At 52.5% G+C, this 16329-nt stretch overlaps 1 long non-coding RNA gene across 1 annotated transcript in view; it reads right to left on the bottom strand.

Moving 5' to 3' along the window:
• Nucleotides 1-16073, bottom strand: part of LOC144783097 (uncharacterized) — a 66374-nt gene extending 50301 nt beyond the window's left edge. Inside the window, exons 1-2 of the long non-coding RNA XR_013601402.1 lie at nt 15986-16073; nt 14274-14372 (exon numbers count right to left, since the gene is read on the bottom strand). This is a non-coding gene — a long non-coding RNA (uncharacterized LOC144783097). The remainder of the gene's footprint in view (nt 1-14273; nt 14373-15985) is intronic.
• Nucleotides 16074-16329: the final 256 nt, after the last annotated feature.

Raw genomic sequence — 16329 nt, 5'->3', positions numbered from 1 at the left:
TGGAGAGCGAGTGGGAGAAACCGGAGACTGGAAGAAGGAGGAGACGGCGAGGAGACGAGGTCGGGACCTGGAACCAGCGCGGAAACGCCAGGAGGCCAACTATCCCACGAGTCGCCCTGCCACGTTCCCAGGCGGGCTGGGTTGTACGAAAGGAACACCCGACTTTGTGAACCCGTGCTCCTCTCCATATGTGCAAGCCCCTTGTATATACTTAATTTTGTATATACTCGCTGTTGTCCTTTATGCCCTCACGTGCACTGCCATTCACGTTCATTGAGTGTTCATCACAGTGCACTCTAGGAGATTTAGTTTTCCTCACTCCCCTGGTTTAGGTTTAAGATTATAGGACGGTCGTCCTGATTCTCCTTTCTTTATTTGTTTTATTTTGGGTTCCGACCATTCTGATACGGAGACCTCGAGACTGGGAAGAAAAGATTCACCAGGTCCAGGAGAAATTCACCATACCCTCCCCCCGTATCTACAAACAGGAAGAACAAGACGGATCCCGCAACCTTTGATAGGGAAAGACTATCTTGTAGACGAAAAAAAGTGTTGGGAAAAATAAAACCCTCTTTGAAACGATTTGGTCTACCTTCTGATTTTGATACCCCGCCACAACTGGTGTCAGAAGTGGGATCGTCATCGCAGTCCGTCTGCCACACCAAGATGGATGCCCTTATCCAACACATGGTTAAAGGACAGGAAAAGTTAGAGTGGGCTGTCGAAAGGCAGATGTCATCTGCCCAAGCGGATCGTGAGTTGTTCCAAAACACCATAACAGCCCACATAGAAAGTCTACAAAAAGCCCCACCAGACCCAGGTACCCCAGCGCCCACGGAGAGAAGGGCACATGTTCCCAATCCCACAGGAATAGCTCTCCAGAAATACGTATCAGGGGAAGACCCAGATGCGTTTTTAGTGAATTTAGAAAGAGCGGCCAGAGCATGCGGATGGCCAGAAGACAAATGGTCCTTCTTTTTGGCACCTCTACTTACAAGCGAAGCACAGTTCGCATACCAAGTAGCTAACCCCGCTGGAACACAAGCTACCAAGATATTAAGGCGATAATATTGGACCAACTCGGATTAGACGCCGAAGCGTATAGAGTACGCTTTCAAAAAGAGCGAGGGACATCGGGGGGAGAATCCCAAAAGGCTGTTTTTTCGCCTTAAGATGGCTGCGGATAAGTGGTTACAACCCCTCACTAGCACCAAAGAAGAAGTCATGGCGAAAATCTATTTGGAGCAATTCATGGAAGCTCTACCATATGCCAACAAAGATGGCTAAAGCAACATTCCAACCTTTCAGTAGAAGAGGCAATTGAAATGGCAGCAAATTACAACAGAGCACAGCCCCGGACTATGGGGTGGGACCCAGAGAAGACACATAAAACCAGTATACCAGCCAAAGCAGAGAAGAAGACAAAACCCCTAATAGAACATCCCAGACCTAAAAACGTTCGAATAGACTTGCCACCTGTTCGGGGGCACCAGTGTTTCGAATGTGGCGAATGGGGCCACATTGCCCGCATGTGCCCCAGAAGAAAGCCTGCTGAGGAGCCAATGGAAGTCGGGTACCTGCCAAAAGCGGTTCTGTTTTCAGCCGAGATGGGAGCATCCTTTAATGTGAGTGTAAGGATGAATGGCAAATCAGTATAAGCACTTTTAGATTCAGGATGTAAGCAATCCGTAGTGCAGAAAAGTCTCATACTACCTGTTGGACTTGGCCTTTTCCCCCCAAATTTTTCGCTTTTTGCCCCCCTAATTTGAATGTCTCCCCCATGGTATTAAACATATAAGAACCATGTGTGGTAAGAGTTGCCCTGTTGTAAAATTAAATGTTGTTAAATGGTGTGCAGAAAATATTCCCCCATGTTAAACATGCACCTGACTGAAATGTACTGTGCTTAAAATGGATGCCATGGCCATGGGTTTTGCCACTGTACTGCCATAGGTCAGCGGTCTAGTTATTATTACCCAGCTACCCCTAGCTTTTGGAGGGAAAGCCTGGCACCCAGGGTGCTCACCCCCTCCCCTTGAGCCAGTGTGAACCAGTTTTCCCCAACATTCCGGAAGGTGCTGGCTCTGTGAGGGAGGAGGGTATAAGAAGGGAGAAGTGCCACCAGACAGTCAGTCAGCGCTGGGACAAGAGGGGAGGGGACCTGCTGTGAGGTGCTACCGCCACATGGGGCTGTGAGCTGGGCCCTGCACCCCTATAAACCCCCCTCTGCTGTCCCCATGGGCCCCTGACAAGGGAGGGCCCCTATCCAGATCCCTGACACTGTGGGGACCGGGAATTACGCTAGCGCTGCGATGAAGAAGCGCCCAGGAGGTGAGAAAGAGGACTGTCTACTCCCTCTGGTGAAGCTGTGACCCTGTGGAAGTGCTGGGTCGTGAGGAGCTGCCTGGAGGAACTGTTGCCCCTTATGAGGTACTGCCTGGCAAGCGCTATTCTGGGGAGGTTGATGCCCCCAGGGAAGTTGTGGCCCCTGTGGAAGCGCTAGACTGGGTGGATTGTGCCCTCGAGGAACGGTGGCTCTAAATCTGCCCCTGGACTGGCTACCAAGCGCTGTGGGGAGAGAAGCGCTGGGGCTGGTGTGGCCCCCGGAATGCTACTGGCCCTGGAAGTGGTGTGGGCAGAGGGAAGAGCAGTGCGCGGTGAATAGCGCCATTCTCCTGAGGAAAATCACGCTGGAGGAGCCTACCCTCGTTTCAGCGCGCTGTCCGCTATATAATTAATTAATTAAGAAGGGAGCCTACCCCTTATTGCCGCCGAAATCACCGCCGCGGCCCGGCGCTGCTGAGGAGACCCCCACCGCTGTGGGCATCGTCGCGGCGACCCCCGGTACCAGGAGAGGGCCGCCGACTCCCGCATCACGTGACGGGGGGGCCAGGCCGCGTTATCAGCCCGCCCCCGCCGCGCACGGATTGGCCTGCGTGGCCGTGACCTTTGAAGGCCGCGCAGGGATTGGCTGACGGCCGGGAAGGCCAGGAGAAGCTGAATCCAAGCCCCGGGTCCCCGTGAGGTAGGAGGGGGACCCGGGTGAAGCACTGGAGCGGGGCCCCCGTGGACGAAGGGGGAGCCCCGAGGATTGAGTGACCGGAGCGGGAGCCTACCCCGCCGGTCTATGCCCCCACGCGAGGGGCCTGTGAGGTAGGCGGGGCCGGGGCACACTGTCGGTGCCAGCCCCGCCTCCCGACCTGAGGCGGCCGGAGCAGAGTGCCGGTGGGGCTCCCAGGAGGACGAGGGAGCCCCGAGTGAACGGCGGAAGCCGTGTAAGGAGGGGGGAAAGCCAGGCAGGCTTCTCCCCCACGAGTGCCTAGACACCACGTGTCTCCCCGGAGGCCTTCTTGAGGCAGTGTTGAAACCCCGGGTGAGGCGAGTGTGGTCGCCCAGAGGTGCAGTGGCCCCCCCCCTGGAAAGGAGGACTGGTCCCTACGGTGGAGAGCCCCGGGACCCTAAGAAAGGGGCGGAGCCTAGAGGAGGCCCGAAGTCAGCAGGAGTTGTGTAACGGGGCCCCCATAGTGAAGAGGGAGCCCCGATTGCGGCGCTGAGGCCTGAGTGAGGCCTTGTGGGCCCAAGTGACCGGCGCAGATCACCGGGGAATCCTGCGACTCGAGGCACATTGTCGGTGCCTGGTCCCCCCCTGCAGAGGAGACCCCAAAGGACGCCCCGCAGGACCTACTGAGCCCGGTGAGTGGGGCTTATCTTAAGTTGGTGGAGGGGGGGCAACGGGGTACATTGCCGGTGCCCGCCCCCTGGGACTGTGTTGCCTTGTCAGGCGCCCCGTTTTGCGGAGGGCACCTGTGACTTGGGCTCCAGATTTGTTGAACTGCCCTAACTTTCCTGCAACTAACTGCCCTACCAGACAACTCAGGAGCAAGCCGGTTGCCCTTATTGCATATACTGGGGTAGAGAGTCTTATTCCCCCTCATTGCAGATATAGGTACCTACCTTATGGGTCGTCCTGAGGTCCCCAGTTATAGAGGAAGTCTGGGCAAGGAAATATCTGAGGGAGTCCAGAAGTAAGGAGGATTGACTGCTGTGTACACCCTGATGTTTGATACCCCTTAGTTGATGGTAAAGGGAACCTAATTGAGTCCTGACAGGTGTTCCTGATCTAGGAGGAGGGCCCCTATCTGATATTAATGCTGGGTGAGGTATGTTTTGCATAATGTTGGTCAATGGGTTGGCCTGATGTGTTATTCCAGGCCCTTGTTTATGTACCAGATTGATGGGTCAGACGGGCTGATTTATTACAGGTGTTCCTGTCCATGTTATGCCGTGATGCCCTAACGTTTTTCCCTAACAGGGGTGGGTTGGTGTTAATGTGCATGATGTATTTCTATGCTAATGTAGAATTATGCAATTACAGCCTTTCCTTTAGGATGAGAATCTGATTTGGCCCCGCCAGATTGGCCCCAGATCTAATGACATTTTGATCCCATCCTTTTATCCTTTCAGCATGGACTACTTCCTATGTAAATAATTCCCCCATTATTCGCTTGGCTCTGGCGCTATTTGGCGTCCTGTTGTGACACTACTGTTTTGCATTCTTTTGCCTTGCAGGTTGGAAACCCTACTAAACTACGTATCTTTTTCCAACTCAAACTGGTGTCCTGCCTCTTTTGTGGTGTGCCTGGTGTGTTGACTGAGGGTACTGCGTGAGTGCTTCACATGTCCTCGAAGTTTGGCCTGCCCGCTTGATGCCATGCTACCCCTTTGGAGATCTGGGTAACCCCCCATTTCCTACATTTGGTGGCAAGCGGTGGGATAGGACTTGTGTTTGCGCAGTACCACAGCGGCCACAGGTTACACCACAAGTAGAGCCTTGTGGTGGGGATTATTGTTTGGAAGAATATTGTTGCTAAATTGCTTCCTCCTGAAAGTGTTTTGCAATTGTGTCCCCTTGTTCCACTGGGAGGGTGTGTCCCGGGTGTACCTCGCCACGATGGGGTTGGTTTTGGACGAAGTGGAACTGATGGAGTACACCGAGCAGGAAGTCATAGCTTTCCTCAAGGAGAGAGGGATACCCCCAGTAGGAAGCATTAGGAGAAAGTTGTTTCTCTATGAGGCCCTCAAGAGGGGATAGGCCTTAGAGATTAGTGGGGACTTGTCTGACTACCCTCCCGAGTTTTTGAAGGGTCAGTGGGTTAGAGGCCAGAGAGAGGGCTCCCCATCCAGAACCCTGGGAAGTAGTTACCCCGAGGAAGAGGAGGAAGAGTTTAACAGGGCAGAGACGCCAGTAGCTGATGAGGACACCGTAGATAGGGAGTCTCGCACTGGGTCCAGTCCCGGGGGCACTGCCCCATCCCTTTCCCTGTCCCCAGAAGAGTGGGTAGATAGGAGGGAAGAAAGGGAGCATCAGCTGCCGCTGGCGAAGCTCAGGTTTGAGCAGGCCACAGAGTTAGCGCAGCTGAGGATTCAGGAGCAGAGGCTAGAGACAGAAATGGTCCTAGCCCAGGAGAGGATGGCGGAGGCGGAGAGGGCTTTCGCCAGAGAGAGATCAGCTCAGGTGGGTAGGTTGTCCCCTGAGAGTGGGTTGTGTAGTCTGGATTCACCAGTGAGGGTGGGATCCAGTGGTGGCAGCGAGTGTAGGTCCAGTGCAAGGAGTCCCATTCCAGATGCCCAGGAGACCGTGCCTGATTCCGAGGAAGAGGGGGACGGGTTAGTGTTCAGGGGCAGGGGAAAACTGTCCCACCAGTCCTGGGGAGAGTTTGAGGAGGAGTGTTGGACTGCATTGGAGGATTGGGTGGTGAGGAGAGCAGTAGAGGATTGGGAAGGGCTGTGCCATGCCGTTATTCGGGAGCACATGCTCAGGAGTTGTGTCCCAAGTCTGCGTCACCATCTGATGCAGTGTAGGTTCTCAGACCCCAGGGAACTTGCACGGGAGGCAGACCTCTGGGTAAGTGCCAGAGCGTCTGGGAAGACATTGGGGAGTGATCCAGAAAGGAGAGGTGCAGGGATCTTCCGACCCAGCGTGGCGGGAGAGGTGAGAAGCCCAGTTAGGTCCCAGGATAGTGGGCGGGTTGTAGGGCCTCACATCCCATCTACAGGAGGGAGTGAGACGGGGAGGTGTCCCGAGATGCCCCAACTGCAGTCACAGAGCCTGGAGAGTTCTTTTAGGGAACCCGAGGTTGGGAGCCTATGCTGTCCCGGTGTGCCTTCTCGTGAAGGGGATCCCCTAGTGTCAGGAGAACCCGGAGCATCAGTAACCAGAGCTCCAGTGGTTCGGGGGTCTGACCAGTCACAGGGTCTAGATCCTGGACTGGGGTTCCAGGTTCAGGGGTTGCCTGTCCTGGATGGTGGGGTACCTGTACCCCAGGTCCCTACCAGTTTGACTCCCAGGGGTACTACTCCCGGTGGGAGGGTGCGGAACTCTGGGAGGGGGTGCAGAGGGAGCAAGGTCTCTCCTCTGTCACCGGCTCAGCCAAAGGGCGCAGATCCCGGGTTGGGTGGCCAGGTTGAGGGTTTTCCGGACCTGGCGGGTGGGACCTCTGTGTTCAGAGTCCCCCCAAAGTTGACTCTCAGGGGTACTACTCCAGTTAGGAGGGTGCGGAACTCTGGGAGGGGGTGCAGGGAGAGGGAGGACTCGCCCCTGTCACCGGTGCAACCTGAGGGTTTCGACTCCAGGTTGGGGAGAGAGTGGTTGTGTGAGGGTGTCCCCAGGAGAAGGAGATGGCGGAACCCTAGGAGAAGTAGGGGGAGGAAAGCCTCGCCCCTGAGAGCTGGTCAGCCTGAGGGTGTAGACCCCAGGTGGGTGGACCAGTGGCAATTTGGAAGGAAAAGAGTGGTCCAAGAGCATTACAAGCCTGAGGCTAGAGCCTCCCACTCTAGGAAGGAACAAGGGCCAGAGATTTCTGGATGGCCTAGAGGCCAGTCCTGGCCACATCCCACTAGGGAACACCAGTGGAGTGGTTTTGTTGAAGAAGGGAGGGTTGCGAGAGAGAACCATTGGGTTCCAGAGTGGAAAAGAGACTGCAGGTGCTCCTGTAGTAGCCGGCCTGCGTCCACCTTTTTCCGCCCCAAGCAGGGAAGCCCATCAAGGTATTGATCTGTCTACCCTGGCTTTTGGCTGGGGGGGAGCTGTGTTGGACTTGGCCTTTTCCCCCCAAATTTTTCGCTTTTTGCCCCCCTAATTTGAATGTCTCCCCCATGGTATTAAACATATAAGAACCATGTGTGGTAAGAGTTGCCCTGTTGTAAAATTAAATTTTGTTAAATGGTGTGCAGAAAATATTCCCCCATGTTAAACATGCACCTGACTGAAATGTACTGTGCTTAAAATGGATGCCATGGCCATGGGTTTTGCCACTGTACTGCCATAGGTCAGCGGTCTAGTTATTATTACCCAGCTACCCCTAGCTTTTGGAGGGAAAGCCTGGCACCCAGGGTGCTCACCCCCTCCCCTTGAGCCAGTGTGAACCAGTTTTCCCCAACATTCCGGAAGGTGCTGGCTCTGTGAGGGAGGAGGGTATAAGAAGGGAGAAGTGCCACCAGACAGTCAGTCAGCGCTGGGACAAGAGGGGAGGGGACCTGCTGTGAGGTGCTACCGCCACATGGGGCTGTGAGCTGGGCCCTGCACCCCTATAAACCCCCCTCTGCTGTCCCCATGGGCCCCTGACAAGGGAGGGCCCCTATCCAGATCCCTGACACTGTGGGGACCGGGAATTACGCTAGCGCTGCGATGAAGAAGCGCCCAGGAGGTGAGAAAGAGGACTGTCTACTCCCTCTGGTGAAGCTGTGACCCTGTGGAAGTGCTGGGTCGTGAGGAGCTGCCTGGAGGAACTGTTGCCCCTTATGAGGTACTGCCTGGCAAGCGCTAATCTGGGGAGGTTGATGCCCCCAGGGAAGTTGTGGCCCCTGTGGAAGCGCTAGACTGGGTGGATTGTGCCCTCGAGGAACGGTGGCTCTAAATCTGCCCCTGGACTGCCTACCAAGCGCTGTGGGGAGAGAAGCGCTGGGGCTGATGTGGCCCCCGGAATGCTACTGGCCCTGGAAGTGGTGTGGGCAGAGGGAGGAGCAGTGCGCGGTATATAGCGCCATTCTCCTGAGGAAAATCACGCTGGAGGAGCCTACCCTCGTTACAGCGCGCTGTCCGCTATATAATTAATTAATTAAGAAGGGAGCCTACCCCTTATTGCCGCCGAAATCACCGCCGCGGCCCGGCGCTGCTGAGGAGACCCCCACCGCTGTGTGCATCGTCGCGGCGACCCCCGGTACCAGGAGTGGGCCGCCGACTCCCGCATCACGTGACGGGGGGGCCAGGCCGCGTTATCAGCCCGCCCCCGCCGTGCACGGATTGGCCTGCGCGGCCGTGACCTTTGAAGGCCGCGCAGGGATTGGCTGACGGCCGGGAAGGCCAGGAGAAGCTGAATCCAAGCCCCGGGTCCCCGTGAGGTAGGAGGGGGACCCGGGTGAAGCACTGGAGCGGGGCCCCCGTGGACGAAGGGGGAGCCCCGAGGATTGAGTGACCGGAGCGGGAGCCTACCCCGCCGGTCTATGCCCCCACGCGAGGGGCCGGTGAGGTAGGCGGGGCCGGGGCACACTGTCGGTGCCAGCCCCGCCTCCCGACCTGAGGCGGCCGGAGCAGAGTGCCGGTGGGGCTCCCAGGAGGACAAGGGAGCCCCGAGTGAACGGCGGAAGCCGTGTAAGGAGGGGGGAAAGCCAGGCAGGCTTCTCCCCCACGAGTGCCTAGACACCACGTGTCTCCCCGGAGGCCTTCTTGAGGCAGTGTTGAAACCCCGGGTGAGGCGAGTGTGGTCGCCCAGAGGTGCAGTGGCCCCCCCCCGGAAAGGAGGCCTGGTCCCTACGGTGGAGAGCCCCGGGACCCTAAGAAAGGGGCGGAGCCTAGAGGAGGCCCGAAGTCAGCAGGAGTTGTGTAACGGGGCCCCCATAGTGAAGAGGGAGCCCCGATTGCGGCGCTGAGGCCTGAGTGAGGCCTTGTGGGCCCAAGTGACCGGCGCAGATCACCGGGGAATCCTGCGACTCGAGGCACATTGTCGGTGCCTGGTCCCCCCCTGCAGAGGAGACCCCAAAGGACGCCCCGCAGGACCTACTGAGCCCGGTGAGTGGGGCTTATCTTAAGTTGGTGGAGGGGGGGCAACGGGGTACATTGCCGGTGCCCGCCCCCTGGGACTGTGTTGCCTTGTCAGGCGCCCCGTTTTGCGGAGGGCACCTGTGACTTGGGCTCCAGATTTGTTGAACTGCCCTAACTTTCCTGCAACTAACTGCCCTACCAGACAACTCAGGAGCAAGCCGGTTGCCCTTATTGCATATACTGGGGTAGAGAGTCTTATTCCCCCTCATTGCAGATATAGGTACCTACCTTATGGGTCGTCCTGAGGTCCCCAGTTATAGAGGAAGTCTGGGCAAGGAAATATCTGAGGGAGTCCAGAAGTAAGGAGGGTTGACTGCTGTGTACACCCTGATGTTTGATACCCCTTAGTTGATGGTAAAGGGAACCTAATTGAGTCCTGACAGGTGTTCCTGATATAGGAGGAGGGCCCCTATCTGATATTAATGCTGGGTGAGGTATGTTTTGCATAATGTTGGTCAATGGATTTATTACAGGTGTTCCTGTCCATGTTATGCCGTGATGCCCTAACGTTTTTCCCTAACAGGGGTGGGTTGGTGTTAATGTGCATGATGTATTTCTATGCTAATGTAGAATTATGCAATTACAGCCTTTCCTTTAGGATGAGAATCTGAGTTGGCCCCGCCAGATTGGCCTCAGATCTAATGACATTTTGATCCCATCCTTTTATCCTTTCAGCATGGACTACTTCCTATGTAAATAATTCCCCCATTATTCGCTTGGCTCTGGCGCCATTTGGCGTCCTGTTGTGACACTACTGTTTTGCATTCTTTTGCCTTGCAGGTTGGAAACCCTACTAAACTACGTATCTTTTTCCAACTCAAACTGGTGTCCTGCCTCTTTTGTGGTGTGCCTGGTGTGTTGACTGAGGGTACTGCGTGAGTGCTTCACATGTCCTCGAAGTTTGGCCTGCCCGCTTGATGCCATGCTACCCCTTTGGAGATCTGGGTAACCCCCCATTTCCTACACTACCCAACCAAAACCTCCCAGGAACGATAGTACATATCCGGTGTGTGCATGGAGACGTTAAGCCCTACCCCGTGGCCCTAGTCACCATGTATCCCATAGAGAAAGGTGCCTGTACAGTAAAAGTGGGAGTAGTTGATAACCTTCCTGAAGATATTATCCCGGCGGTGGATAATCCGGGTTTTCTTTCCCTGTTCCAGGGTAAAATAGATGGGGAGAAAGGTGGTGTGGATAGCCCTGCTCCGGCCCTAATAACCCAAGACCCTTGGCTGATAGATCGCAGCTTCCGATTTGCCCAAGCTAACGACAATACACTCTTTAATGCCTGGGAAGACGCTCATGTGACTCAGAATAACCAGAGCCTCACTTATCCCTGTTTTATAATTAGAAATGAGCTCTTATACCGAGAGGGGGAAAAGGAAGGACCCACACAGCTATTGGTTCCCCTGCCCTTCCGAGAACAGATTCTGTTCTTCTCTCATGCCCATCTCACAGACGGACATGCAGGAAAAGAGAAGATGTCTGAAAATGTGCTGAGACATTTCTTCTGGCCCGGCATTTATAAGGACATACAGAAGTATTGCATGACTTGCGAAATATGCCAGAAGAAAAACACCCACCGACTGACCGCAGCGCCCCAATGTCCTATGCCTATTATCGGAACCCCCTTTGAAAGGGTCGGGATGGACCTGATAGGGCCGTTACCCAAATCAGCTAGAGGACATCTTTACGCCCTAGTCATCGTGGATTATGCCACCAGGTTCATAGAAGCATTTCCCCTCCGGACACCTATCACCAAAACCATCGCTGAGATTTTCATGGAAATATTCTCCATGGTCGGATTCCCCAAAGAAGTAGTGACAGACCAAGGAACCCCTTGTATGTCCCGCATGATGAAAGAGGTATGCAGAACCCTAGACGTGCATCATCTGTGGACATCAGTCTATCACCCCCAAACGGACGGGCTCGTCGAGAGATATAATCAATCACTGAAAACTACCTTAAAGAAGATGCTCACTGCAGAAGGACGTGAATGGGACCGCCTCCTGCCATTGGCTCTCTATGTATTATGATCCCAAATACAAAGTAGCCTAGGCTGTTCATCATTTGAACTCGTCTACGGAAGACAGCCGAGATCCTTGCTTGAGATGACCAAAGAGGCATGGGAGACGGAAGAAGAGCAGGAACAGCGCTCATTGCTAGAATATACACAACAACTACGGTCAAGGTTGGGAAAATTAAGAGATCTCGCCTACTCCAATCTGGAAAAAAATCAAGCCAAACAGAAGAAGTATTACGATCGCGGGAAGAAGCTGAGAAGGCTAGCCGTTGGAGACTGGGCATTGGTACTTCTCCCATCTACTACCAGCAAATTCAAAAGTGAGTGTATGGGCCCCTACAGAGTCATCGAGACTATTGGTGGTACCACATATAGGGTAAAAGTAACACCATCCAAGAAGCAGTGCTATCATATTAATATACTTAAGTAGTGGCCCGGTCCCCCACCTAAGGTACATAATCTCCTGATACCCTAATCCACCGGCCCTGAATCCACATTGGAGAGCCTCGTAGTCAATGAGGACCTTACCAACAAAATGAAGGAAGAACTACAACATTTTCTCCTACCCTTTTCTGGCATCTTTTCGGACCTTCCAGGTAAAAAAAGTCTAGCAGAGCATAAGATTGAGACACATCCGGGAAAGCTGGTAAAACAGAAGCCATACAGAATACCTGCCACCAGGAGGGAAGCAGTGAGACGTGAAGTCCATGAGATGCTAAAGCTGGGGGTCATTTTCCCCTCTAACAGCAACTTGGCCTCGCCAATAGTGATGGTCCCGAAACCAGATGGGTCGACGTGTTTCTGCATGGACTTCAGGGCTCTCAACGACATCTCCACATTTGATGCTTACCCTATCCCACAGGTAGACGAATTAATTGAGAAGATCGGAGACACGTCATATATCACCACATTCGACCTCACTAAGGGTTATTGGCTGGTGCCCCTCCGTGAAGAAGACCGTAAAAAGACCGCATTTATCACCGATGAGGGTCTGTTTGAATGTAACGTTCTTCCCTTCGGTCTCCACGGCGCACCTGCCACTTTCCAACGCCTGATGAATAACATTCTAGGTCCATACCCTTCCTTTAGACCTGCGTATTTGGACAATATTGTGGTATACAGTAGTAGCTGGCCCAACACCTGGAACACCTGGTGATCATATTAGAAGCACTCAAACGCGCAGGCCTAAACGTGAATGCAAAAAAATCACGAGCAGCCTTTCAGAAGGTAAAATACCTGGGTTACGTGTTGGGTGACGGAACGATTACTCCCCAAACAGAGAAGGTAAGGGCCATAGAAGAGACACCCTTTCCGACAACCAACAGGGATCTTAGAGCGTTCTTGGGCCTTATAGGATATTACCGCAGGTTCATTCCAGGATTTGCAGAGATAGCATCTCCCCTAACAGATTTCCTTAGGAAAGAAGTCAGACCCAAAACCCTTCTCAATCCTTCAGCAGAAGTATTAGGTGCATTTAGAGAACTAAAGAAATTTATCACAACAAAGCTAGTTCTCATATCCGCTGACTTTGAGAAAATGTTCATCCTAGCCACTGATGCTTCTAATACAGGAATAGGGGCCGTGTTATCTCAGGTAGGGGGGGACGGACACGAGCACACCGTACGTAAGCAGAAAACTATTTCCCATAGAATGCAAATATCCAACGATAGAGCGGGAGTGTCTAGCCATTAAGTGGGCTATCGACCAACTCCGCTAATATTTAGAGGGAAAGCCATTCATCCTCTACACTGACCACGCTCCCTTGAAATGGATGTATAGAAACCAAGGGCAAAACTCACGTGTACTTCGTTGGTTCTTGTCCTTACAGCCCTTTGCGTTTGAAGTACCCCACAAAAAAAGGGAAAGACAATAACAATGCTGACTACCTGTCCCAGGTCTTTCCTCTCCCCAAACGGGAGAATCCAGGGGGGGAGGTGTGTGATGGGGCGGACCAGCCGGATGAAGAAGGGAAGAACGTGCGGGAATGGTGGGCTGCCACAGACGACTTACCCCCTCTTATCCCATTTCAGCAGGAACCCTGGAGAACACAAAACCAAACTTTATTAAGCGCTGAGGAAGAACAAAGTGTGGGCGCCTTTAATTGGAGCTTCGTACATGACGAGACTCCTCCCACAACTGACGTCAGATGGTACAGCCCATCTCAAGAAGAGGATTCCCGGAAGGAAGAAGGTGGGGTGTATCCCGAGGAGGAAGAAGTCGCGAGCTGGAGAGCGAGTGGGAGAAACCGGAGACTGTAAGAAGGAGGAGACGGCGAGGAAACGAGGTCGGGACCTGGAACCAGCGCGGAAACGCCAGGAGGCAAACGACCCCACGAGTCGCCCTGCCACGTGCCCAGGGGAGGAGCGTGGCTTGAACAGGTACGGGGCAAGGTGGTGGACTGGGTTGGACGAAAGGAACGCCCGACTGTGTGAACCCGTGCTCCTCTCCATATGTGCGAGCCCCTTGTATATACTTAATTTTGTATATACTAGCTGTTGTCCTTTACAACCTCACGTGCACTGCCATTCACGTTCGTTGAGTGTTCATCACAGTGCACTCTGGGAGATATAGTTTTCCTCACTCCCCTGGTCCCTGGTTTAGATTGTAGGACGGTCGTCCTGATTCTCCTTTCTTTATTTGCTTTATTTTGGGTTTCGACCATTCTGATACGGAGACCTCGAGACTGGGAAGAAAAGATTTGCCAGGTCCAGGAGACGTTCACCATACCCTCCCCCCGTATCTACAAACAGGAAGAACAAGACAGATCTCGCAACCTTTGCTAGGGAAAGACTTTCTAGTAGACGAAAAAAAGTGTTGGGAAAAATAAAACCCTTTTTGAAACGATTTGGTCTACCTTCTGATTTTGATACCCCGCCACAGAATCATAAGTGCCTTCAAAATAAATATTTTTACAAATTTCAATATTTTTTCAACAAATGTTATGTACACATCAGGCACGGGAGGCTGCACTGGCCATCTATTTGATACATTTTTGTTTTCAGTATTGTAGACCGCATAAGTCTTTAGACATATTTTAGTTTTTTTCCTTGTAAACTTTTATCTAATTTTAAAATACACTTTTGCAAATGTTAACCGCTGTTGCTGAGAAAAGTTCAAAATATGACACAGAAAGAGATGCATGGTTCTTACCCGCTCAGTAGCTAAAAGGGAACCATTGAACTCTTCAAGTACTTGACGGCATTCGAATTCATGAGCTCTGGCACATGTTTGAAAGCCAATTACTATATCCTGCAAAGAATGAAAGACAACTCACAGCCTCAGGGAGACATTAACCAAACACAGATATTTAGGACAAGAGAATCCATATTAGAAAGAAAAGCTAAAGATGGGGTTCTTGATTGGACCTTCAGTGTTTACTACTGGCATTGGCGAATGATTCTCCACTACTAAAGCAAATATATTCAGTGCCCAGAAAGCATGATTTAAGGATACTCTTATACAAATATGCTGGAGTGTTCTTACCATGGGACTGAAGAAGCATCTTTGGATAAGAAGATTAGAGTTCAGTCATTATCTGTGCTCTGTCACTAGGTTCTCTCTCTACTGTTCACATAAAGGCACTGCAAGGAAAGTTCAGTTCACAAGCCTTCTTTGTGACGAAGGAGTGAGATTTGTTTAGCAGGAGGGCTTCTCCTTTCTTCCTCAAGTCTACTGTGCAGGGATTAGACCAGATTCGGTTTTGCCCTTCAATCCTTGAGAACCCCCCCCTGACAATAGGTAGAAATAGACAGCTTTGTTGTCTTTTTTGTAGGTCTCTCTGAGAGAATCATGTCAAAGCTTTTACATAGCTTTAGACCTTCCTCCGCTTTATCTGCTATATTGATTAAACTTGGCTAATCTTATTCAATCACTTGCATCTATCAGGAGAGATCACCTTAAGAGGCGCCTAACTATCCCTGATGAAATGCAACAGTGGTCACCTGAACAAAGGAACTATTTGTCTAGTTTCTGCTAACATGGGGGCCGATAATGATTGCGGTTTTCCGCATCCTCCGGGCCGGCAGAAGCCACCGGAGGATGCAGAAAAACCGCTGCGGAGCCTACAAAGACCCACCACCATATTAGGATGGCTGGTGGGTCTGGAATTCCGTCCGCCGCTTTTCCGCCGCGGTCGCATTACAACCGCGGCGGAATAGCTCTGATATGGTGGCGGTGTCTATCAGACACCGCCAGCCATATTAGGATTGTGGAAAATACATGCTTTTCCTCGGCGGCTTTTCCTCTGTGGGAAAGCATACGGACTTTCACTTCGGGGGCCCGTTCCGAGCCCCCTGGGTGAAGGGGGGGTGGGGGGTGCACATGGGGGTACCTACAGCGCGGTGCTTGCCGCTTTGTGCATGCAAATGCGATGCATGCATTTTGAACCTTGCTGCGGGTGCAGCTTGAAGCTGCACCCACCGCAATGGTAAAGATAGAGAATGTGACCTCCACCCTGGCGTTCACATCCTAATCTGCTCGGAGGGAACGCCGCAGCCCCTGCGGACGTTCCCTCCTCCTCAGGGGTCGCGGACGGACTCAAGGCCGTCCGCTATCCTAATCGGGCCCTTAGTCCTCATCTACTCTGTGGAGGGTTTTCAGTCTGATATGATTTGGCTAACCATGGAGTAGATATCACACTTTGGGATGAGTGGAAGTGCTGAGTGAGGAAGGTTTCATGGTCATCATTAATTTACCGTCAAGCTCCTGTATTGAAGTTACAAACCTGAACAATGTACACCCAGATGCTCCTCAGTCCTTTATGACTTCCTTCTCAACATGTGTCTGTTCTAGTCATACAGGGGGACATTTTATCTCAGGGGAATAGATCTATGATTATTGTAAGAAATACACTTGGTACTTACTGAATGGTTCGGAGTTAAGATGAACCGGGCAGATAAGAACATGCTTCGAAGGAAGTGTAAGATCAGCGCATTATCATCACAGGCGGCGAGGCACTTACCGATGCACCGGAAAATAAAACCCTAATATGGGAGTGAATTAAAGACAGTCCGTGTTCAGAATAAGCAGCAACTCCGGCCCACTCTATGAGAGTCTTACGTATAGAGGAGCATTCATCTTTGATTAAACTCTGCACATGTCGTCTCTCACTTTGAAATTGCGTTTAATGAGGTGAGAGAAATGTTTATTATGTAATGTTATGTTATATCTAATGGACATTGTAAAGATTCGTACATGGCCATGAATA

Source organism: Lissotriton helveticus, chromosome 9 (assembly GCF_964261635.1).
Source record: "Lissotriton helveticus chromosome 9, aLisHel1.1, whole genome shotgun sequence".
In the NCBI taxonomy this organism is placed as follows: Eukaryota; Metazoa; Chordata; class Amphibia; order Caudata; family Salamandridae; genus Lissotriton; species Lissotriton helveticus.
Note: the sequence above shows the minus strand (reverse complement) of the source record. Positions and strands in the feature narration are given on the sequence as shown.